Source organism: Sciurus vulgaris (genome assembly GCF_902686455.1).
Source record: "Sciurus vulgaris genome assembly, chromosome: 2".
Lineage (NCBI taxonomy): Eukaryota > Metazoa > Chordata > Mammalia > Rodentia > Sciuridae > Sciurus > Sciurus vulgaris.
The window spans coordinates 3,033,688-3,059,670 of NC_136462.1; positions in this window are offsets into that span (position 1 = coordinate 3,033,688).

A 25,983-nucleotide genomic window follows, 5' to 3' on the forward strand; every position below is an offset into this window, starting at 1 on the left:
TCAGTGAAAGATTTCATTATATTCGCTGGTTGAATTCAAAACAGCACTCACTCAAGATTGATTTGGAAGTGTAATCTACTAGAAGCACAACAGAGAAGTCTATAGTAGTCACATGTGGAAAGCCCGGGACTGAATTCAGCTCTCCCAGGTGCCTGCCAGGACACGGTTCCCACTGAATCCGCAGGAAGGGAGGAGGAGCTTCAGGATGGTACCCTCTGTGCAGACAGTGCAAGCGCACACATGATGCCAGGGGTTCCTGACAGGCAGCCAACTAAAGTTCCACCCATAATATCTCTGATAAATGTCACCTTGGGCCCCTTCTGCCTGGAGCACACTGAGATACAGAATTCCAAGCTCGGAGCCTTGGCTTCCTGGGCTCACACTGCGTGTTGAACAACTCCTCCTCAGCAGGCCCTCTCCCTTGTAGCCCAGGGTCTGCCCCAGGAGCCCCAACACAGTACCCAGGGTCCCACTGTCATTCACATGCTTTGCACATGCATTCCTGGTGACAGAACTCGTTACGCACCTTCTTTGATTGAAAAAAGGATCTCAAGGATGATTTCTGCCCATCTTGAAGTGTCTAGAAAAGAACCAGATTGAGTGAACAAGGTCCTGATCTAGACGTCTGGGATCACTCATGGCCCCCAGCACCCTTCCAACTTGGCTGGCTTCCCCAAAGTAGAGCCAGGGGTACTAGAAGATCATGTCCCCAGGGTGGCCTGTGACCATTGGCTGCCTGGGCCCACATTGGGATCAGGCCTCCTGCCACTCCCCTGACAAGACTTAGAACAAAGGTCCCCCACCCGGGGCCCAGATTGACTCCTTCTGCTTCCATTAGCATTTAGAAACCTGCTCCCCCATCCCATCCAGCCACCCACACACGAATCCTCACCTGGGAGAGGCTTTCTGGCAGCCCACCCTAAGACTCTGAGCATACCCAGAAACACAGGGCTGCTGGGAAGGACACCATGAGCTTGCATCACCACCGCCTTCTCCTCTGCTCTTCCGCCTTCTGCCTTCAGGTGACCCACTAACTCCAAACCGAGGCTTGGGAACATCACCACAGACCTTCCAGTGTCCTCAGGTATCCGAGACACTGGCAGCAGGCCCACCATCTCCCCTGCCTCACAAAGGGACTGCTGTGGGGACAGAGAGGAGCCACAGAGGAGCTGCCTGTCCTGGTGGACTCAGGTTCTCACAGGTTCAATGAAGACATTCTGCTATAGAAGTGCAGGCTTTCTCTCTTTTGAAAAGGGACAGAGAGGGAGCCTGTAGTTTTCTCCCCACTCTGGCCTTGAAATCAAATGTCTTTTCCAGTGAAACTGGCCCTCTGTCCGCCCGTGCACCTACCCAGGGAGTCTGAGCAGTTGCAAAGCTCACCTTGTTGCGGAGGCACTTCTGGCTTCCAAACTGGGGCCAGCTTCATCTCATCACCCACACTGGCTCTCCAGGCTCGCTGGACAGCCTGCCTGAGCCATGAGCACTGCTAGGCCATCTGTGCAACCCACTACCCACAGGACTGAAGGGGCTCTGCCTTCCTGCCAGCTCCCTTCCCTCAGACCCAAGCCAGGCCTGGGGAGAGTCCCACGTGTTCCCAATGAAAGGAGTTGTAAAGGCTGTGAATATCTGCAAATCCAATCCTATCTGCGATGGCCTGCAGCCCAGCAGCAGTAGTTCTCCACTCCAGGGATCCTGCAGTGGAAGCTGCAGCAGCATCTGGTAACCTGTCAGAAATGCAGACCTGCTGCCTCAGGCCCTGGGGAGGGCCCAGCAATTGCATTTTGAGGACCCCTGGAAGATTCTGATGCACACTCAAGTTCAAGACCCACTGGCCTAAAAGAGCCTGCCTCTGGAGGAAGCCTGGAGCAAGGCCTTCAGCAAGGCCTCACCGTCTGCAGTTCTGTGGTGGGTGGAGCAGATGTCCCTAGCAGAAGAGAAGCCCTTCTGACCTAGGCTCCGATGTCCAAAGGCTGTGCTCCTGGGTGCTTTGCCCTGCCTGCCCCGCCCACCCCATGCATAGCACTGCACGGCTGCCTGTCCTGACAGCACCAGGAGCACTCACTACACCGGGCTCCCTGGGCTCCTCCGGTGGGCCTGGGGGAGGCCCCGCTGGCCTGGGCTCCCTCTCCTCCTGCACGCCGCCTGCTGGTGAGCAGCACCAAGCCAGGCAGCAGAGTTTCTGCCTCCCTCACCGCTGTGATCCCTGTTAGGAAATGAACTCTCTTCTAACCCCCAATTTGTTTTTAAAAAAGAAATGAGTCAACCCTCCACGTCCCTGGGTTCCACAGCCACACATTCAACCACTGACAAAATAAAAATATTCAAAAAATTTTGCATCTGTAGAAAACAGGAGGAGGGTGCATGTTCTAAGCAAACACCACACATCTTCTTAAGGTGCTCCAGCAGCTGAGCATCCGTGGACCTGCAGGAGGTCCTGGTCCAGTCCCTCACAGTGAGGGCCACTGTGTGTCACAGAGGCACACACACAACAAATGCATAGCTAATGTCACTATGGAAGAGAGCATCGTCCTGTGTCCCTTCCCACCTGGTCTGTCCCCATGGTGATCAGGCCCCTCATGCATGTCACCCCCTCCCTAGAAACCAGGCTCAGACTCACCTCTCCCTACCTGCTCAGCTGGTCGACTGTTGACTGGGTCAGTGTGTGCAGTGGTCCAGCCAGTGCAAGACAGCCCATGTGTACCAGAGGAAGATATCTGGCTGATTCTAGGCCCACCGTAGAACCCACCCCCCTCGTGTGCAGGTGACAGCCCTGGCCTCGCTCCTGGCCCTCTTCATCTCCTGCCAGGGAATGGAGGCAGCAGTGGCAGTCTGGAAGGAGAGCAGACAGCAGGTCCAGAGGTCCACCTGAGACACCCTCTCCCTCAACCTCAAGAAGCCGACGTCACTCACGTGGTCCAGACAGGACTCAGGATCCTGAGGGGCCATGCAGGGCACTGTGGGCTCCAGGCCATCTGGATCCCAGCACTGTGACTGGTCCTGGGCGAGGGGTAGTCTGGGAGGTGGGGGTCTGGATGCTCTCCCCAGCCACCTCCTCTTCTGTGCCTGCCCACGCTGCACCACTCTGTTTCTCCCGTCTGGGCAGACCGGTGATCCTGAGCGGGCCCCGTGGCACCACACGACATTACCATGTGGCCCTCCTCGAGGAGCCTTCCTCCCCTCCACTCAGACCCCTGAACAGGACATGTGGCTGGCCCCGCTCATCTTCCCTGCACCAGGCTGTGGGGCCCTTGCCCGCCTGCAAGGGAGCTGTCCTGGGCCAGCTCCTCCTGTGGTCCACTCCACACTAGTGGGAGCCAGCTTCCTTCTCCTGCAGCTCCACTTTCTGTTTCTCTCCACCACCGAAACCCCCAATCTGAGTTCTAAGCTTGACTTGCACAACTCCCAATTTTGTGCAGTCATATGTATGTATTTTCAGTGCTGGGGAAGAACCCGGGGTCTTGCACGTGCTGGGCAGGTGCTCCGCTGAGCGCTGGGCTGCTTCCCCAGCTCTTACACAGTTTGATTTCCTCTCTAAAGTTGACTGGTCATAGTGGGCCAGCCAACGATCCTGATCTAGAAGTCCTGAGCTAGAATGGGGGCAATGACTGCTTACCCAGGATCAGGAGCCTACACAAACTGTGCCTACTAGGGATCCGGCAGGAAGAAAACCACCTCTGCGGGGCCTGTTTCACACATCCCCCCACCCCGATCCTTGAGGAAGCTCCCTGGCGTGGCTGCCATGCTCTGGTTCTCAGGGTCCTGGGCCGCTGAGGGGTGGCTAATCAACACCCAAGCTGCCAGTGTGACGCCTTTCCTCCAGGAAATTGGTTCAGGAAAGCTCTGCAGCCAGGATCCAGTTGCCTGTTAAAGAGTAACTTACACCCCATATTACATTTGAGTCCAGGAGTAAATATCCAGGGGAAGTGTTTGCTTTAAGGGGTGAACAAAGCACCCTTTGTCCATGTTCCGCCAGCGCTAGACTTTGGTGGACAGGAATAGGCCAGCACAGCCCCAGGGGAAGACGAGACTCATAGGCGCCCAGTTAACCATGCGCGGTGGGTTCGTCCTGCAGGCCTTTCCCCTCCCGGAGGGAAACATTGACCATGTGGCAGCGCCCCCTCCAGGAGGCAAGCGGGGTCAGCCTCCACCTCCCAGACCCCCATGCGGGAGGAGGAGGATGCCCCCATGGCAACAGGGGCATCTGCCCCACTTGGCAGCAGCCTGTCTGTGGTTTCTTTGCTTGTCTGGAGGGAAGGTGCTAGTCCCTCCAAGTGGGGCCCTGGAAGGTCCCTGTCCTCCCCTCTCCCTGGGGTCTTGCCACTTCCCTGAACACTCAGCCCTGGCTGGTCCCAGGGAGCTCTGCTGAAGCACTCCTTCTCTAGGCCTCACCTGGATGGCTGGGTCAAATTCCTGGGAGTGGGAGTCTGGCTCCTGTGCATTTTTAACAAAAAGTTCCTCAGGCAGCTTCAAAATAATATGAGAGGAAGGGAACTGGGAGGAGGAGGAACAGAACAAGCCAAGCACCGCAAGGTTCAAGGAGGTGGGTTCTGCCTACTTCCCCAAAAAGCTCACCATTAAACATCAGCAAATTTGGAATTTTATCTAATGTTCGGTATTCCACAATGGAAGTTTTATGAGTGCTTCCCAGGAAGTCCTGCTGCGCAGATTGACAGGCACCCAGGGAGTGGGAATTGACAGGACAGGCTAGGGGCAGGGATGCAGGCTCAGACAGCAAGGGGGCGCCCCTGCACCCCAGACCAGGGCCTGCTGTCATTCCTTTGGAACCCAGGTGGGGCCCTTTGAAGCGGAACTCTGGGTCTGCATTTTACATTAAGAAGTCTGTGAGTGTGTAGGTGGCCTGGTTAGTCATGTCCTGCTGAACAGGAGCCTGTGGTGGGCTGTTCAGGGGTGACTGGGACCCTCAGCCTAAATTCTGAGGGGCACAGCACCTCTGCCCTGGAACCTGCCCTTTGTGGAGGCGAGTCACTTGCTGGGAGCAGTACCTTTTAGCAACTAGGAACCTGTGGCTTTGTGAATGAGCCTATGGCTCATGGAGCCTATGAAGCTGGAAACAAGGCAGTCAGGTGGGGCCCAGCCCTGGGAAACCAGGCCAAGGACACTGCACCAGGCCTGACACTGTGGACACACCCTGGCTTTATCCTAAGTATGTTCCCACCCGCTCCCAGGGGATGGCCCTGACCTCAGACAGCCACATGCTAGGAATGGAGGTAGGTCAGCTGAGGCCCATCTGGGGAGAATGGGGGAACACCCAAGACCTGGAAGGTGTCCCATGTTTGGGGCCTTTGGTGACTTGCAGCCTGCAGGCAGCGGGCCAGCCCCATGTCAGCAGGAAGCAGTGCTTGGGAGAATGGAGGCCACTTCCCAGCATTCCCCTTTCTCCTCCTCGAATGCCTGCCCTAATTAGCGGGTTGACCCGCTGGACCTTCATGGGAAGCTCTGCAGGTCACACTATTGGCCCTTTCCAGCATGTGCCAGGCCTGACCTGAATCCCAGGAGATGGATACCCAGCACAGAGGCCACCCTACACTGGTGCGGTGAGAGGACTGACCTTCTTCCACGAGAGTGCCATCGGCCCAACTGGCATAGAAGCGGACAAGGGCCTCATATCCTGGAGGGCAGGGCCAGCTGGGTCATCAACCAGCCTACACGTATCTCCCAGGTCAGCAGAGGAAGCTCAGGGAGCCTGGTTCCCAGAGGAGGGAGAGAATGTGACTGGATAGCATCTGCATAACCCACCAGGGTCCACCTGAGCATAGTCCCGCCCCAGGGACAGCTGGTGTCAACAGCATTTCCATAGCCCCCACCCCCTCCCCCTGGCTCAGGCCCCCTTTGCTTGTCACTCCTTCCTCACCCAGACACTCACCCTCCCTCGGGTGGGTGGCAACCCTGAGCAAGTCACACAAGCCCTCAGAGCCTCAACTTCCTTATCCATGAAATGGTGTCTCCCTTCCTGTGGAGGACACCTGCTGTGGACAGGATCCTCTGCGGCAGGGGCAGGTGGTAAAGTGGAGCTCCAATGCCCCAAGAGCCCCAAGATGCAATTTGTAGAGAGGAAAGGCAATTCGCGTGCCCAGACACAGCAATGTGTTTGATTTAACACACACACACACACAACCAAAGTTGCAAACTTCTACAGGTGTATACATACAGGTAAGCGATGCATGGGAGAAAGTCTAGCAAATTAGACACCAGAACAAAACAAGAAATGGGGCAAGATAAAGGGAATTGATCAAGATAGACTAGAATTTTCTTGATAATGCTTTAATTTTTCTGAGACTGTGTTCAAGAACTACTGTCTGATTTTAAAAAATAAAATTTTAAATAGCACCTTCTTGCAAGCGTATGGGGAGAATGAGTCTCATGAGTGTCCCATTCCTTCCGCCCTGACTCCTCTCACCTCCAGCCTCCAGTGGAGGTCATTTATCCACTTAACAAGAACACACTGTCCCTCCTCCCTGCTGGCCTCAGACTAGTTTCCAGATCAGAGAGAATTCCAGGTGGCCTGGCCTGGAGGAGCTCTGGCCGTGTCTGAAGTTGCAGTAAGGGCTGGAAACTCAGCCGTGGTCACTGATGACCAGCTCCAGCAAGCATTTGGAGAAACTGGAAAACCCAGCTATCTGGGCTGGACTGTGGTTCAGTGACAGAGCGCTTGCCTAGCACGTGTGAGGTACTGGGTTCTATTCTCAGCACCATATAAAAATAAATAAAGGTCCATCAACAACTAAAAATACTAGAAGAAAGGAAACTCAGCTATCAGGTCTTTCATGCCAAACACTGTGAATATTTCCTACAAAAGAGAAAATGTGTCAGATCAAAATTAACTAATCAGACACTAAAATGTATACCAAACCCAAAAAGAGGCTAGTGAACAAGTATTCCAGCAGCTAAGAAACAATAGCCAGGCATGGTGGTACATGCCTATAATCCCAGAAGCTCAGGAGCCTAAGGCAGGAGGATCACAGTAACTTAGCAAGGTCCTAAACAACTTAGTGGGACCCTGTCTCAAAGTTCAAAAAAAATTTAAAAAGGGCTGTGGATGTGGTCCAAAGGTAGAGCACCCCTGGATTTAATCCCCAATACCAAAAAGAAAAAAGAAAGAACAGGAAGCAGGTAAGGCAGAGAGCCTCTGCCAACACCTGGCCCACCAGCACCTTGCTCCTAGGGCTGCAGTCCCGAACGTGAGGCTCTGCTGAGGACCCTTCAGACGCACCTCACTGACCACATTGCCCATGAGTTCTACCATTGGTCCTCCCCAGGTGGACATCCAGACGCCACCCAAGGTACTTCCTCCAATCCTTCTTCAGAACCCAAACTCCCAGACCTGGACAAGCCAGCCGAGGGTGCCCAAAACCTACACCTTCCCTTTGGGCACATCAGCAAACACTCCTGGAAGACCTGCTCTGGGCCAGACCCCAGGTCGCAGCACAGTCCAGGATCCTGGGTTCCATGTGGGCTAATGAGTTCCTTAGATCTGTCACCTTGGCCTGAAGGATCAGACCAAGGAGAAATGTATCAACTACAGAACATACTCCCAGGAGGGTACTAGGGAAAACAGTTCCAGAGGCAGCCTCCCAGGAGACTACGTGCTGCCCAGCGACCACTGGGCTCCTGGGAGCTCCCTGGGGGAATTTGTTCCCTGTAAACAGGACGCGGCACTGTGCCCAGAGGGTCAGGCCCTGGAGAACAGCTAGGGCAGGGAGCTGGGAAGGAGCATGAAACCTGTCCAGGGCTTGAAATGGCCCTAATAGAGGGCAGAAGAGGAGGCTGCCTGGGCAGGCAGGCAGGATGCCAGCAGTGGGCAGGGGGAGCCCAGGACCAGGGAAGTGCCCTGGCAGACAATAGGGACCCAGTGTCCAGGCAAGGGTCTAAGCTCAGAAATAGGTGCTGACTGGGGCCTGGCTAAGAAAGGAGAGTACTGGACCTAGTTTGGGGTCCCAAGATGCAGCATTTATGGGCCTGTTCTGCCAGATGCTCCCCAGAGACACCGTGGATCATGGGCACCAAGGACCCCTCTGGTGCACCTGTGGGAGGTCTGGCTTGCAGCCAACAGAGCTAAGAAATACAGCAGCCCACTACCACCTGGGGCACTGCTGCTTCAGGGCAACCTCTGTGCCAAGCACAAAAGCCAGGCAGCCGCCTTCCTCAGGACCCTGGCCACGAAGTGCTGGTCATTGCAGGTTGGCCTTGTCCCCTGAGTAGATTCATCACTGGTCCATTTACTGCTTTGTTGGCCACACTCTTATACCAGCACATCCCCTCAGCTAATTCTTAAAAGAGCTCAGGAGATAGGTAAGGTCACCATCCCCACACTCTAGATAGGGAACTGAAGCTTGGAGACATGGAGTCACCTGTCCAAGAGCACAGAGCTTATATCAGCAGAACCAAGCTCCAGACTTTGGCAGACCAAAATTACAGCTGTCAGCACCAGGCAGGCCCAAGGAAAAAACTCGCTGCTCCACCCCAAAGCAAAGTCTGAACAGGTGGTCCTGGCCCTGGCTCAGACTGCCGGCCCTCTGGTCACTTCCCTCCTTGCAGCGACTGACCCCTCCCTGCCTGGACCTGTTGTCTGTGCTCAGTAAGATGAACTGGCAGCTGTGACCCCACACCAGGCTCCAGTCGAACTCAGCCTAGTCATGTGCAAGCTGGGCACTTGAACTTCACTTCCACCCAAGCTACAGTGTCCTCACCTGCAGGTGGGGCTGGAATGTCACGTCAGCAGGTCTTGGTGAGACCCCACGCAAGGAACAGAGCTGACCTGTGTCCTTCAAGGCACAATAGCCTAGGTGGGCTGGAGAGCAAGGGTGGAGCTCAGTTCTAATACTGGGGCCAGAGAAGCAGTCACTGTGCAGAACTCCCCAGCAGGACTCCTGCCCCTGTGCTCAGGCTCACTGAGGAGACAATGGGGATCAAGCGGTGCACATGCAGAGCGCCCCACCCCCCAAGAAGAAGGCCTCCCTCGGAACCAGCAGCAGACTCTCCCGCGGCACCTGCTGGGCTGGCCACTGGGCACCCCACCTCCTGCTCCCAGGTCCCCATGGAGTCCACCCTCTCCCATGCCACGCTCCACCGGGGCTGAAGGTGAGTTGGACTCCATGATGATGCCGAGACAGGAAGGAGCAGGTGAGTCACCTGGGCCAGGAGAAGGAAGTGGGTTATTACCAGAACTGTCACTGCTGAGGACCAGAGAAGGAGAGCATGACATCCCAGCAGTGACCTCATTTGCTGGGACAGGAAGCACCTGCCTGGCTCCCCAGGGGCCTGTGCTCCACTGTCCCCTGACTACCCCCTGTGCCCTGGGCCTGCATTGAGCGCCCCCCCACCCCAGGCTGGAGGACCAAGACTGAGGGCCACGTCTAGGCCTGAGGGCCATGTCCAGGTCAATGAGGTTGGGTCAGAGGTGGGGGCACGCAGTGGCCACCCTCATGAAAGGCCTCGACTGTGAGTGGTCAGCACATCTCCACCAGGCTGTGTGAGGGCTGTGGGCCAGGAAAGGTTGCACTTCCCCACAGGTGGTCTTGCATAGCCTCAGTATGGGACAGGGCACCTACCATAGTGGTGTGAAGGGGGCGGAGTCATCCCGCAGCCACCTCAGGCCCAAGGGCTGGCTGAGGTCACTGTGCCAAGGCTGGTTTTGGGGCGGTCAGGCTGGTGGCCTGGGGCATCTGGACACGGAAGCCCCGCCCCCACGCAGCTTATGGTCTGGGCTGCCCCCACTGGGCTAGGGGCTATTACTTGATTGTTTCTGAAGTGCCCTGTTGTCATTTTCTGGTTACAGAGGTGATGCATGCTCATGATTAAGACCTGTAAGCACGAGTGGGTGGCGTTTGCAGCTTGGGCAGGATGAGGGTGACTCGCCCAGTCACAATTTGCCAGTATCAGCATCGGCGTGCTTCTGGCAGAGCGGCACAGTGAACCCTGGCCCTTCCCAACCTGAGGCTGACCCATACTTCAGTACTTTCTTGACACGTGTGGGCTGGGCGGGTGGAAGGCTACCAGCAGCTAGGCGGGCTGGCCCCCAGTCCCCCGGCCGCCCTGACCATCCGGCATGCTGCCTATCTTGTTTTCCCAGATGCTTCCTGCTGCCAGGCCTGGGGTGGAGAGAGGGCTGGGTTCCCTGGCCACTGAGTGGCGCTCAGAGCTGCTCCATTGCCCTCGTGCTTCCCAGGCCTGGAGAGCTGGGGCCAAGGCACCAGAGGCTGCACCCAGCTGCCATGGCCTGACTCAGCCTGGCACATGCCTGTCATGGGTGCCCTTCTTCCCGCTGGGCTCTGGCTGCTGCCTCCCACCAGGAAGGAAACCGACTGCTTCCCGTGTGGCTGGCGTCTGGTCACACGGTGAGTGGGTAGGGCCCTGGGGCAGCTGTCACTGCCAGCCCCATAGAGCAGCACTCCTGATTCCTCTATCCCAAACTGATGGTATTGGTGGCCTCTGTTTCACCCATGTACACAAAGGAGCTGGCAGGACTGGGGCCAGGGTGTGGGGACTGATCCATCTGGGACATCACATGGCACCCCAAGCTGCGGCTTGACCCTCCTTCCTTGGGGCTTTCTTGCTGTTCCAGGCCTGGGAGCCTGGACCCTCTGAGGGGCTTCCGTGGGCCTCTAAGGCCAGAGTCTCTTCCATTACAGTTGGGTAAAACAAAACCAAAGCAGAAACTCAAACAAACGAAAGGAAAACAGAGGGACAAATTCACCCCAGAGTTAGAAACCTGCAACTTCCCTGAAAATTTCCATTTCATAGAGCAACCTTTCCCGGTCCACAGCCCTCACACAGCCTGGTGGAGATGTGCTGACCACTCACAGTCGAGGCCTTTCATGAGGGTGGCCACTGCGTGCCCCCACCTCTGACCCATCCTCATTGACCTGGACATGGCCCTCAGGCCTAGACGTGGCCCTCAGTCTTGGTCCTCCAGCCTGGGAGGGGGGGCGCTCAATGCAGGCCCAGGGCACAGGGGGTAGTCAGGGGACAGTGGAGCACAGGCCCCTGGGGAGCCAGGCAGGTGCTTCCTGTCCCAGCAAATGAGGTCACTGCTGGGATGTCATGCTCTCCCTCTCTGGTCCTCAGCAGTGACAGTTCTGGTAATAACCCACTTCCTTCTCCTGGCCCAGGTGACTCACCTGCTCCTTCCTGTCTCGGCATCATCATGGAGTCCGACTCACTTTCAGCCCCGGTGGAGCGTGGCGTGGGAGAGGGTGGACTCCATGGGGACCTGGGAGCAGGAGGTGGGGTGCCCAGTGGCCAGCCCAGCAGGTGCCGCGGGAGAGTCTGCTGCTGGTTCCGAGGGAGGCCTTCTTCTTGGGGGGTGGGGCGCTCTGCATGCGCACAGCTCCCCCCTGCATTTTCATGGAGTCCAGGCAGGGGCTGGGATTTCCAGTGGGTTGCTAGGGAAACAAAGATTCCAGAGGTCCTAACTGTCTGGTCAGGGGATAGTCAGAACGGAGCCCTCCCTCTTGGTTCTGAACCTAGTGCCCTCCAGGATAGACCAGGCCAAGGCCAGGGGGAGGAGCGCAGAGTCCCTGCTGGAAGGCAAGTTGAATGTGGCAACTGTGGGGGCAGGGCCAGCAATGGAGCCAGCATGTGTCCATGAGCCCCAACCCTGCCAAGCCTTTTCGGAGATGTCAAAGGCCATACCCAGGTGTGCAGGGGTGTGCTGCCCAAGACGGGCCCAAGCGATCACAGCATGCATTATCCCCAGCAGGGCAGCAGCCACCAGGGGAAGGTCCAGATGTGCAGCCATTTGTTCAAGCTTCCCCGCTAGAGCTGTGACCTGCTTCTGCCCTACCTGCTCCTTCAAAGGCTGCTTTCTGTGTTTCCACAGGGCCAGCCTGGAGGGACCTAGAGGCCTGTGAAGCACAGGGGGAGGGCATGGATCCTGGACAGGCCCTCTGGTCTGGGGCTGGCTGGCCACCCTTGTGAATCAGCACCCTGCCACAGTGTCCAGCTGGGAAAGCCTCAGTAGCCCAGGAGGTACCCAGGGAGCAGAGGGGGAAGGCTCAGTGGCACCTGGAGCGGCAATGGGGTGCCTGAGCCCAGCCTCCAGGCAGAGGAAGGAAGAAGTGACGCAGGCAAGAGCCAGCTGGAGCTTGTGTTTACATCCCCACTTCGAGCTTCTTTCCCAGTTCCAGGTAAGCCTGGGAGAGTTCCCCAGGGCCTGGATTTTTCTGAGGAGCCAGCTCTGCTGGTTTCTGACCCAAACTTGATTCCACTCTGGACAGATCCAGGAAATGTATAGCTCTGCCTGTCCCCAAAGAGAATCCTTCTGCTACAGGTGGCCTCGGAGACACCTCTGTTTGCTGGAATAAACAGGGTTCAGGTCCAGGACGTGGGGGGATGAGGAGGTCTGGAGCAGCCGTGCCCTCCTCTGATCCCAGATTCATTCTCTCATGGCCTGACTGGCTCAGAGGAACAGAGAGGAAGGAAGCAGGGGCCCTGAGGAAGGGGAGGAAGCTGCTCAGCTGTCTTTATAAAGAGCATTCCGAGTATTCAAGTATTCATCCAATCTACAGGACTTATCCTGGCACCCAGCAGGCTGCTTGTGGTCCTAGCCCTGGGCAAAGCAGCGATGTGCCCTGGGTCTTCACCTGTGGAGGGGACTCTGGGTGTGTTGGTGATGAGACACAGCCTCCTGCACAGGCAGCCAGATGAAACCACTGCACTGACGTCAGCCCTAGGCAGGTCCTAGGGTGCTACTGGATCTGAGGGGCCTCCAGGTTCTGATACTGCATGGTAGAGACAGGGCCGCCTCCAAGCAGGCCCACGCCCTGTGAGGCTCTGTGGCAGTTCCTGTGGAAATGTTTTAGTTTCTCCAAAATCAGAAGAAAACAAGCTTTCAGAGAACATTTCTTCAAGTCTAATATTGATATATGCATCTTTATACTGTTAAATAGAAATATGAGAGGACATTGGGCCCCATGAGAGCTGGCTAAAGGTCTAATGGAGACACTCTGTGAGGTCCCACATCTCCAGACTGAGCTACCTTGTTAGGCCTCCCAGGAAAGTGGAAGAGATAACAAGCAGGTTTCCAAACAGACCAGTTTTAATCTACGTGATGAGGAAGTTCCCTCGGCTTCATTCCTTACCAAAAAAAGCAATCTGCTGTCAACCAGGCAGTTATTTCTCTGTTGTGGTCTCTGCTGGTCCCCTCATTACAAGCAAGTGACTTCAAAATGACCAACCTGCTTTTTTTGTTGCTGCTTTCGGCAGCTTTTCTGTCTGTGAGCTACCAGAACACTTACGCATTTTTATGGACCAAGGTATTGTCCGATCTAGAATTGAAAATCAAGTCTTAAGCCATGTGTGAGAGACACTGCAGCAGCTGGTAGTCAGCACATGTTCCCAAGAGTGAGCAGTTCATGGTTGACCAGGATCATGGTTGACCAGCAGTTGACAGACCTGGTTGTCCTGAAGCTCCATGAGTCCAGGCAGGGTGTGAGAGCACTCAGTCTTCTAAGGAAAACAAGAGAGGAAGAGGGGGAGGGAGGGAGGGAGGAGAGAGAGAAAGAAAAAGAAAGAGAAAGAGAAAGAAAAAAAGAAGGAAGGAAAGGAAGGAATGGAGAGAAAGAGAGAGAGAGAAAGAAAGAAAGAAAGAAAGAGAGAGAGAGAGAGAGAGAGAGAAAGAAAGAAAGAAAGAAAGAAAGAAAGAAAGAAAGAAAGAAAGAAAGAAAGAAAGAAAAGCCAATAAAAAATCTTCACACTACATTTGCTGTAATTTGGGGCTTTGACAATGCTTGTTCAATTATGGTCCTGCCTCCAGACTGTGGCCCTCAGGGTTCTGGGACCCACACAGGGACCTGTAGACTGAAGATGCTGGAGCAGGCTGATCTGCCCAGATGTGGTTGTGAGCCAACCCAGTTAAGGGGTGTCCTTGGAAAATAGGGGTGGCTGCCATTAGAATCTCATGGCTCCAGACTAGGTAATGCCCTCCATTTGCCCCTCCCCTTCAATGAGCAGATGGACATGACCTGCCCAAGTGCATATCTGGGATTGCAGACAGGGCAGGGTCCTCCCTGCCAACTTTGGTTCTGCTGCCCTCAAGGAAGCCCAGTAGAGGCCAGTGTGGCCATGACCACTTACAAGGTCATCATTGCCAACCACAGCCTTGGACATGTAACAAGGATGTCCCTGAGCATGGACCCCACCAGGCTCCCTTGGTAGCTATGGTGGCAGGTGGGGGGTTCTTTGGGCCAAAGGAATTTGAGGTATGACATAAGACAGGCTCATCTTTCTAGCCACGGGCAGAGCCAAGATCAGTCTCTTCTTTTGTTTGTTTTGGACTCCTCAGGTCAAGTCAGAGTCCAAAGTGGGTGGCAAGTGACCCCACACAACATCTTCTGGGTGTTCTGGATCCATTTTTCAGGATGCCAGTTTCCAGGGCCTGGAGAAAGGGGTGTGGAAATGCAGGTTTCTGGGGGATCAGTGACCGCAGGTGTGTGGAGATAGCCTGGGATGGGCGTGTCCCTTCCTGGACCCTGGGCAGGCTCCCTCTCAGAAATCCTGAGGGTTTGGGGCAGGAGAACCCACTGGGAAAGCCAAACTGTTGTTTTTTGGAGCTGTCCAAGACAATGAGACTCTAAGGTACCATCATGTTATAGATGGGGAAACTGAGGCCCGCAGAGAGGAATCGGTTAACTCAGGACACACAGCAATTATGGCAGAACGTGGGCTGCCCCAAAGGATGACAGCTTTGGATTTAAAGCCCAGCCTGGCCTGAGGTCAACTGGGGAGCTCTGAGGAGACCTTTCTTCTCCGAGCTGTGATTCTCTTCTGTAAGACACCCAACTGCAGGGACCCAACCCTGTGGCTTTGCTGGGTGGCAGAGAGAGGACCAGGCAAATCTGTGGCACAACAGATTCTCAAGCTAACATTTACTGAACCCTTACTATTGTGCCCCTAGCTGAGTCCTTCAGGGGCATCTTGAGAATCTCAAATGGAAATGAACTAGCCCGGGCCTCCTGGGGTCCAGAGGTCCCAATAGGCAGCAGGATTCTGGGAGACAGCTGAGGGAAAGTTCATGCAGCAGCCCTCCTGGTCTGCAGCTGGCTCTTGAGATCCTCCAGCCAGAGGGGCTCTGGCCACCCTCCCAAGCTCAGCCCCATGCTCCAGTCCTTAGACACACTTTCTGGGGTCTCGGAGTCTGCCTAAGTCTGTGTTGTCTGCCAGGGTGCCCTTGTCCATGAGTTTAATCCAGTCCACCGGGTGCAGAGGCAGGAGTCCTGCCTGACTCAGCAAAGCCCCCTGCCCCTTGCTGCACACCTGGGCATACCCAGGGTCTCATCCAGAGTGCCAGCACCCAGGTTGTGCCATCTCATCCTCACCACACCCGTGGGGAAGTGCTCTGCTTCTCACCCCCATTTGACAGAGTCGGGCAGGGGGCAAGATAGGTCTGGCCATGCTGCCTCTACAAATCTATTATCTTGATCCACCGGCTGTGGCAGTTAATGATGAGTGGCCTTCCTGCTGATCTTGCTGGTCTCGGGAGACAAAAGCTCCAGAGCAGGAGCAGGCCTGCTTCATCCCAGTGGCACCTAGAAACCAGCAGGTGTGCAGGATGTGGACAAGGTGCCCTGCCGGCCTCCTGTTCAAGTGCTGCCTGTGTGCCCAGCCCATCTTCCCTCAGGAGCTACTCTACCTGGCACTGAACCAGGGTGAGCTGCACTGGGGCTGTCCCCAGCTGGGTGGGGAGTGCCTGAGCGCAGGTTGGGCCCCCAAGCTGATCCACGCAGGCCCACACACGGGTGTTTGTGGGCCAGAGGACCCCACCCAGGCCGTCCCATGCTGCCGCAGGGCCCAAGAGTCACCACTTGGCACACACACAAAGAATGCAGCAGGAGCTCAGCTTGGGCAGGGCTGGGGTGGGAGGCAGCTCTCGACACATCTGGAAAGCATCATCTCCCTGCAGATAGCACAGCCTGTTTGCTGGGGAGACAGGCACCCCCGCCCACATGCACAGCCCACGGTCTTTGTATCCAAACTGTTTTCTCAGTGATGAGTCCTAGGGAGCAGGCACTGGTGCCTGTGCCCCTGGGAGGCAGAACACCCCTCCTTGGGAGTTTCCCACACCTATCTAGTTTATTCCAGAGGCTTCAGAGTTTTGAGTTCACTTTGGAATGTGTCTCTGGGAATGGCGTGAAATAAAGCTCTGGAATAGCCAGCTCAAATCTCTTGAAAATCACCTAAACTTCTAGAGAATGATCTACACTTTCTCCTCTCATTTGCAGAGCTGCCTCTTTGTGGGTCAAGTTCCTCATGATTTTAGGTTTGATCCTAATCCTGAGAGCCAGGGCCTGACAGGGGACAGGTACAGGTAAGAGCCAACCTGGTACAGGCAACAGGCCATCTGTGTGGAGTGTAGAGGCCACAGGGCGGAGGGTACGCAGAGGGCCTGTCCTGGTGGGGCCCTGATCTTTTCTCCTGCGAGTACCCTATGGGCAGGTCTGCTCTAGGGCAATGGGTCTGACTTCCCAGTCATGGTCCAAAACAGGCCCAGAATCCTGCCAGAGGCCTGGGTCTCCTTTCTGAGTCCCCTCAATTTCCTGGATTCTGGGAAGGCCCCAGTGGGGGCACTGGGCAAGACCCAAGAAGGGTGTGCCCATCCGGCAGCTCTGGTCAGCCCTTCCTGTGAAGACTGACCACACGAGGCTGGGCGGAGTTTCTGGGAGGGTGTCCGGCCATCTGGAGTTGGGGGCTGGCCGGCAGGAAGGCTATGAAGGTCACATAGGCCCAAGCCTCAGAGAGCTGCAGGAAGTAAAGCCCAGGGATGGCCACAGTCACAGAGTAGAGCCACAAAGGGAGGGCACGATGCTATTTGGGGCGAAGCAGGCAGTGGCTGTGATTGGACTCAGGTGCTGGCTCTGACATGTGGCCTGGGCCTTTACACCCTCCCATCTGAGAGCTTTTGACTGACCATCCCCCAAGGCTGGTCTTCCAGCTGACAAAATCCAGAGCGTCCTAGGCTGTGCAGAGCTGACTGTGCAGTCACCCGAGCCAGGCCGTGCTGACCAGGATGGCTCGGCCCACGGGGAGGCTCCTCAGTGTGCAGGAAGATGAGGCAAGGTCCCAGGCTCCAGGCTCAGGTTAGGTCTGCAGTGCTGGACTCGGGAGGCAGAAACGGGAGGACAGGGAGTTGGGGAGATGCCAGATGGTTCCAGATGCCGCATTGGGGGCTTGGTGGGGACCGCTTGTGATGTTGGAATTTCAGGTTGGGCCATGGGAAACAGGTAGATCTCAAGGGGCTGAGTCTAAAGGGAGATGTGCTGGAGCACTGGGGCTGAGCTAAGAGGGTATGGAGAGGGAGGACCCCAGGAACCCTGAGAACAAAGCCAGGCGGGAGGGAGGGCAGGGCGCGTGGAGACTGGGACTGCCACCCCTCCTCCATGCAGGCCCCCCTCTAGCTAGCTGCTCCAAAATGCCGGAACAGCAGAAATACACTGGCTGCCGGGCCCGTGGGTCCTGTGCTTGATAGGACTGTCCTCAGGGACCGGTGGCATGGGCCAACTGGCACTAGGGTCAGGGGCCAGAAGGGGAGCCTGAGCGCTGGACTCCTGCACTAGGGAAGAGGAAGACAACTGGGGGTGAAGTGGGCACCAACTCTTCCCCAGCCCCAGTGGGTCTGCAGAGGGGTGCCTCTCCGGGCACCTCGCCAAGCCATAAACCGTAGACGCAGGCCACACGTGCAGAGGTCTGGAAGGGCCTGCGCTGCAGTAGCAGCGCTGGGCACACATTTAAGCCCAGCCACTAGTGAATTTTCACAACCCCCAAAAGGCCACCTCCCAGGGAGCCCCAGATGCTGAGAAGCCAGAGCTGGTTAATGAACCCCTCTTTATTTCAGCTTTATCAGCTAAAAGTGATTTCACACAAAATAATGTGTCAGAGGTAATTGCTGCTGGGCACAGATCCCAAATTCCAGCCTGCAACCAAAGGCTAAATGTGTCCATTAATGATTAAACCTCTGGAGCCAGTCCCAAGGGACAGAGCACAGGGAGCTGTCAGAGAGAAGACCCCCCCACACACAAGTTCCTGGCTGGGGTCCAGGCCAGCCCTGCCCAACAGGAACCGGTTCCTGCCCAGTGGGGGCAGAGTGGAGAGCTTCCCCACCAAGGGAAAAATAAATATTGTCTAATTCCAGAACCCGCAATGGCAAACAGGCTTCCCTTTGTCTGCCTCGGGGCAGTCACCGTCATTGCCCAGGTGCCACCTGCCCAAGGTCATGATGAAGGCCAAGGGAGCTTGGAGCAGAGTGTCTGGGCCCGCCCCACTGTCTCCCTCTGCACCAAGGCTGTTCTCTGGGAAGTTCTTGGATAGAGAAAGGACTTGAGCCACATACAAAAACAGGTGTATTGAGCACGAGCATGAGGAAGCCGACTTAGCGACAGAAGCAAACCCAGGCAGGGCATCAGGAGCTCCTGGACATGGAGAGGTCAGGGTTCCACTCAGCTCTGCTGCTCTTCAGCTGCGGAAAGCCCCTTCCCATCATGTCTCAGCCTCGGTTTCCTCATCTGTAACCTGGGGACAGGTCACCTGACCCCACCATCATCACGAGGCTTGATGAGGCTATGCATGCAGAACTCCCAGCCAGTCTTGGCGCCAGGCAGCGTCCAGTACACGGAGGTTGTCTTTACTGTAACTCTGATCCCGAGGCTCCCATCCTTTGCCAGATCCTTTTCCAGCCTCAGCCCCTGGCAGGGTGGTGTGTGTTTGCAGGTTGGTATTAGACAGCATTCACATCCAGAGCTTGGGGTCAATAGAGGAGGCTAGGAGGACACCAGGAACCTGGACTTCCCCAGAGGGGGTCAGGGCCAGGGTGAAAGTACACATATTTTACATGCAACAGATTTATTGCTATATAACATTTACACTGTCAAATGTGCAATTTCATTTAATTCATGTATTTATTTGGGGGCCAGGGATCAAACCCAGAGCCTTGAGCATGCTAAACACATGCTGTCCCACTACAATGCCCCAGCCCTGAAACGTGCCCTTTGAAAGTGTCCAGTTGGTGGTTCGTAGCATATTCCCAGAACTGCACTATCAAATTCCATTGTTTTCACCCCATACCTGTTAGCGGTCGCCCCTCCCCACTCCCATAGCCCTCGGAATCACTGATCTACTTTCTGCTTCTGTGGGCTTGCCCATTCTGGACAACTCATAGACATGGAGTTAGGCAAAATGCAGTGTTTTTAAAAATAACTGCCTTTTTCCACTTAGCAAGTCTTCAAGGTTCATCCTTGATGTGGCCTGTACCAGAACATTATTCCTTTTTAAAAAAAATTTTTTTAGTTGTTGATAGACCTTTATTTTTGTCATTTATTTATATGTGGTGCTGAGAATTGAACCCAGTACCTCACATATGCTAGGCAAGCACTCTGCCACTGAGCCACAAACCCAAGCCAGAACATGACTTCCTTTTATGACTGAATAGTATTCCATTGTGTGGCTAGACCACATATTATTCTTCCATTCATCAGCTGGTGGACATTCGGCTTGTTTTGCTTTGGGTCCAATTGTGAATAACGCTACTAACAAACACATGTACAGGTTTGTGTGTGGATGTGTTTTCATTTCTCTTAGTTACACCCGCAAGAGTGGAATTGCTGGGTCATGTGGTAGAAAGAATATTAGTTACCAAAAAAAAAAGTTAGCTACATTTCCAGAGTCGGTGTATGTCAAGAAACCACGGCACAGCAGGGCTCAGTGCAGGCACCATGGAGCAACCTGCACATGAGACCTAGTGCTGCACCTGCACACCATGCCGAGCCCCCTCCAGCTCCCCCTGTCCACCCTGTGCCTGCAGGCTCTCCCAGGGAACACTTCCCAATGACTGGAGGTGGTTCTGGAAACCTCTTTTCCCCCTTAAAAGCAACTGAGACCGGGCAGGGGTGTAGCCTAGTAAGAGGGTGCTTGCCTAGCCTGTGGAAGGTCCTTAGTTTGATCCCCAGTAGTGGAAAAAACCAAAAATAAAACTAGGGACCACCCAGGTGTGGCTTGGGGGAGGGGACATGGATGAGATGTGGCCCTTGCCACCTACAGCCCCTGACCTGCCCATTCTCTTCAATCTCTTCCAGCTCAAAGAGAATGAAGGCCTCCACCAGGGGGGAAGTTCGCCCTGGTTAGGGATTGAAGCCAGGGACCCTTTACCACTGGGCTACACCCCCGTCCTTTCTATTTTTAATTTTAAGACAGGGTCTCCCTAAGTTTCTAAGGCTGGCTTTGAACTGACAGTCCTCCAGTTGGCCTCCTGACACCCTGAGTCTTATAGGAGAAGATCCTGTGGCTGAGCTGGGCCACAGTGGTAGTGGCCATTGTGGAAGTGACCTGTGGCCCATCAGTGATGCCATCAGCCCTCACATCCATCTGCCACCATGTCACAGGCTGAGTTTGGGAGAGGTGGAGGAGTGTGACTCTTTGGAGGTGATGAAGTTAAACTGGGTCCGCCTGAGGGAGAGGAGGAGCAGGAAGGAGGCTGAGCCAGGGGGTCAGCAGCTGGGTAAGAGGTCTGGGTGCAGGCGGAAGTTGGGGGGAGGGGAGGGACAACCGATGAAGAACGCCCCCCTCCAGGGTGGGAGCCTGGGAAGCAGGGTGGGTGCTGCTGAAGAAGCCCAGGCTTTCCTTATGTTCATGTTGACATTGTCACCCAGTCAAGGACATAGGATCAGAGGAGAAGGGGTGGCTGCAGACAGGGAAGGGGACCCAGGGAAAGAATAACAGGACCCTTGGGCCAGACAGAAGCCCCCAATGGGAAGGAAGGTGGCGGGCAGGAGGGACCTAGGCAGGATGGCCCCAGAGCCCTCACGGAGGCATGACCTAGCTGGCACCCCTGCAGACCCCTGGACACCCTGCTGCAAAATCTAGACCTGCCATCCTATACCAGCCCTCTGTGGCCTTCAGGATGGTTGTCCAGCGGCCTTTGGTTGGAACTTTCCACCCCACCCCCACCCAGTGTGCCCTCACCCTCACTGTCCCTGGTGGAGAGGGGACGCTGCCTGAACACAGGGTACTCCCTGCCTGGGATGTTCATGGACCCCAGGGAGGGGTCTGCCAGGTTGGACTGTGCCTGAGCTTGGTGTCAGGGTGTGTCGACCAGGATGGTTGGAAAGGGTTCAGGAATGAAGAAGGCCAGGCAGGTTCTGCTCATGGCCTGCCCCTGTGAGGTGCTTTCTACCCAGGAAGAGGCTCTGTCTGAGGCAGTGGGCTGGTCAGGGCCCTTCTCCTGAACCCCTCTGGACAGGAAGCACCGAATCATAAAGCCAGGGACAATTGTGAACAGGACACAAACACCAACTACAGCTGTCCTGGTGACTACCTCAGCCGCCCCACACCTGGATTATTGCTCCATTAACAGTGACCCAGGGAGCCGTGACTGGGAAAGATGGTCACGGAGCCTACCCAGCAGGTGGTCAGGGCCAGCCAAGGGCATGGGGTGGGTATGCTTAGGAGTTCAGCTGGACAGCCATGGATGAGAAGGAGGGCAGCCCCAGGGTGAAAGTGACCAGAGTTTGGCACCCTGAGGAGGGCTACAGCTCTCAGGGTCCAGCAGGGTTGGTGGTTGGGACTTGTCAGCTGCTGGAGGCACCAGGTTGGAGGCCTGCAAGAGGATTTGTACTGAGCTGCAGGACAGGGACCCATCTGCTCAACCCTCCATCTTGAATCTGGTGTGGAACAGGCCTGAGACTGTACTCACAGGGGTCAGAGGCCTGGCTTGGGGCCCCATGTACCCTCCTCTGGCAACCTCCTGCCTATGCTGACCGAGGCCAGACCTGGCCAGTGAGGGCCTCTGGGCCCAGGCCTTGGGGGGAGTCAGGAACCCCACATCTGGAGCAGATGCTGCTCTGCCCCCTCCTACCTGTGGAACCTCCCACCCTCAAAGGGCGCCACATTAAGGAACACAGACTGCAGGAGGAGGTCAGGCTTTATCCTGCGGGCAATCAGGAGCCAGCCTGACAGGATGGCCTGATTGGATCTGTGGGCAGCCACTGTGTGGACATTCAGGAAGAATACAATAGGGACAGGAAGCCAAGTGGATGGCGCTGATGTCCGTAGAGGGGGCATAGGAACCGGGCTGGGCAGGGACCAGGAGGTTCAGCAGAGGGGCTGGAATGCAGGGAAGGCTGAGGCCCCTGGTGTGCATCCCAGGGTGCCTGAAGACACTTGGGATTCCAGCATGCCACAGCGGGTCGTGGAGTCCCCTCCCTCCCAGGAGGCCCAGCAGAGGGGTGCCACTTGACCTCCCAGAATCCTTTGTGTGGAAAGCCCCCACTGCCATGCTCCCTGCTTCCCAGACTCCTCCAGACCCGGACACTGGAGCTCTAGGCAGTGTCCCCAGGTCGCCCCACATACTGGCCTGAAAACCAGCCTGTAACTGCGCTCCAGGACCCAAATGCTACCTGTGATCCAACCAAGGACAGGTCAAGCTCCCTTGTTGGGCTTGCTGCTTCCCACACTGCCCGCCTCCTGCACCACTGGGCCAGCCTCCTGGCCTCCCTGAGACTCGGCTCCCCCACGTGAAAACTGAAGGAGCCGGAAGGCCTCTCACCCCCTGCACTTCTGAGTGCCAGGGTCACAGAGAGGTCAGAGGGGAAGGACAGATGTGCAGGGTAGCTGGCTTATGTGACCAGGGGACAGAGAAGAGGGAAGGGGAGGAGGAGGGCAGGGCAGGGACACAGAGCTGGTGCTTGAAGGCTGAGATGAGGCAAAACTGCAGTTGCCCCCTTCCCTCCCCGAGGCATGAGCACCTAACACTGGCTCTTGCCCACAGGCATGGCTGCTGAATGGATTAAATTGTCATTAGTCACAGCTGCCAGGACATAACTACCAATAGGTGAGAGCTGCAGAGGCCTGTCATGCTATAACCTGCACCTGGCTTTGCGGTAAGTCTCATTATTTCCAATTCACAAATGAGGAGACTGAGGGTCAAGATGGTATAAGTCATTGTCAGTAAGAAGCCATGCAGAGTACGGTGGCAGCATTGGCCCTAGGGGCCCAACCCGGGCAGGGTGTTGAGGATGCATCCCTGTGGCCCCGGCAGCCAACCCCAAGCCTTGGATCAGTGCAGTCCCAGAAATCCCTGGGAGGGAAGCCCCTGGCAACCCCCAGGACAGCGGGTCCTCAGGTCAGCCATACCCTTCCTCTAGTCTGCCTGTTTGGAGTAGGAAGTGTGGGCCAGGCTGAGATCCCCAAACCAGGTGGGCACAGCTTCTTCAAGGAGAGAGAACCTGAGCTGAGCCTTGAAGGTCAGAATGATTTTAACTAGAGAAGACAGAGGCCAGGGCATCGTGGGGCCAGCCACAGCTGGAGTCCAGGCTGGGCAGGGGCGGTGACGGTGGCCTGAAGGGGGAGTGAAAGCAGGAGGCTGGAGGTGGGCGGGGCCCAGAGCGGGGTGGAGGGTCAAGAGGAACAGGAGCCACAGGCAGTGAGGAGCAGGACACAGGCCCCTCCAGCATGTGGCCTTGGGACTCTGGAGATCATGTTGGTGGAGGACCCTGAAGCAGACCCTGGGGAGACCTTGGCAGACCTCCAAGACCATGCCCACTTTCCTCCAGGACAAGCCCTCCCGGGGCTGCCCTGTTTTTACCCAGCTCCCACCAAGCCTGGGTGGCTGCCACGAGGCAGGGAGTTAGGGTCTAAGGGCCTGCTCCAGGGCACCCCAGAGGAGTCCCAGCTACTCTTCACATTGGCCAGAGAAGGAGACACACACCCCTGACAGCCGTGTCTGATAACCCGGAAGGACCGCTCCTCCTGGAAGGCAGGCCCCAAAACAGAGCCCACGGCCCCGTGGCACTGTGTCCTCGGCCCGCCTGGCACACTGCTCCACCAGGCCCCAGGCCAGGCTACTCTGCTGGTGGAACTGCAGGAGCTGCCACTGCTGCCCGCAGGTCAGGGAGCTCCTGGACCTGCGCTGGGCCACAGGGGCTCCAGGCCCAGGGCCATTGTGTGACCTTGGGCATCTCTGCTTATGTGCCCATTCCGAGAGGCCAGAGTGAGGGGGAAGGAGGTCGCGTGTGTAGATGCACCCCAGGGAGCTGGCAGATGGGGAGACAGACAGGAAGCTCTCGGCCGCACAAAGCACACCAGGGTTACCTACAAGCCCACCAGCGTCCAGGAGGCCACCGGAATGCCCACTCAGAAGGCACCCAGTGGGCGTGTTCTGGAACACAGGCCATGCTCGAACCCTGTGGAGTCCCTCCAACAGTGGGCTCCTCACCCCTCCTCGGGGTACAGCGCTAGTTCCTCCATCTCCAGCAGGGCCGGGCTCCCCTGGGCCTACAGTATATCCCCAGGCTTTGGAGACTGGATGGGTCATAGGACCCGCAGTAGCACTAGTGCAAGATGTGGCTGTGAGCCCAGGGCAGGTTGTCTGCACCATCCTGTCCTGGGGCCTGTGCCACTTGCCAGGGTGCCCAGTGAGAGCTGAGCACGGAGCTGTGAGATGCCCCGTCCTTTCTGTAGTGCTGCCTCAGGCTGCGTGTGGGTTGAGGGAGGCAGGCATTGGCTCTGGAAGACTCCAGGAAAGAGGAGCAAGTTCCTCTCAGCCTCCTAAAAGGCACTTGGCAGGTAGCTCAGGCTCACACCAGAGGCCTAATTACAGCAAGCACTGTACCAGGGCCTCCCAGCAGAAAAGGCTTGCCAGGGCAGGCACTTACCACCACCATCTCAAACCTGGATAAGCCCAGCCAGGGGCATATGAACGATTAGAGCACAGGCTCTATGGTCAGAGACTGACATTCAAGCAGCTGCGTGGCCCCGGGGAAATTGCTCAACCTCTCTGATTTTGTCCACTCATCTAAAAATTGGGGGTGACAATTGTAGTATCTTCCTCTGGAGATGGTTATGAGGGTTAACCAAGTTGGCAAGGAATTGGAAAGGAGCCTGGCCCCAGGAAGGGTAACAACTGCCTTCTGGAGGAGGGAGACAGGGTTGAGAAAGGCCAAGGGGCCTGGTTAGAGTGGACAGGGCCTACTGCCTTCTGGAACTTCACAGCAGTGAGCTCTGGCGAGTCAAGGGAGTAGAGCCAGGAAGGGGAGTGTATGGGAAAGTGGAGCACTTTCCAAAGGCAAAAGGCCACTGGGGCTGAGCCAGGCAGAAGAGGAGGCTTCCTTGCCCCAAGCCAGGGCTGCTCAGTATCTTGTCTAAATCACAACATGCCAAAGAAGCCAAAAGGGAACAGCCAAGTGCAGGGGTGGCCTTCCTCTGAAACCACACTCTGGGAGACCCCGCTGGCCCAGTGGAGGTTCATCAGTCCTCTGTGGTCCACTCCCTCTAACCCCTCCACCTGGCTTCAGGCCTCCTCTTAAAGGCCTACCAGCTCACCACCACACTGAGACCAAGCTTCCGGAACTCTAGGACACTCAGATCACATCCAAACCCAGGAGGGTCGACACTAGCTGGCCCATGGTGGGAGCACTGGAGCAGGTGAGTACAGGGACGTGGGAGGTAAACTGAAGGACTTTCCAGGAGGGCTGGACATAGGGTGTGGGGTATAGAGTGTGCCTTGGCCTAAGCACAGAGAGCTGAGGGTGCCCCACTGAGGAAGGCTGTGGGAGAAGCATGGGTGGGGAGTGGATCTGACCGCTGCCATAACAAGTAGCTCCGACCATGGCGGTTTAGAAAGCCCACAGTTGTTCTCATAGAGTTCAGGAGGACAGAAATGGGACACCAGTCTCACTGATGTAAAGCCAAGGAGTCACAGGGCCAGTGCCTTCTGGAGAAGCTGTGTCCTTATCTTTTCCAGCTCCTGGAGGCCCCCTGCATCCGGTCACTTTTGACCCCCTTCCTCTCACTCCTCCAGCCACTTCCTTCCATTGCCACACTGCCTCCTGTGACCTTCTCAACTTCCTCTTATAAGAATACGTAAGATGGCAGGGAGTACCACTTGGATAATTGAGGATCCTTTCCCACCTCTACATCCACAAGTCTCCTTTTGCCATACAAAGTTGCGCCCACAGATCCCAGAAATGAGGACGTGCTTAT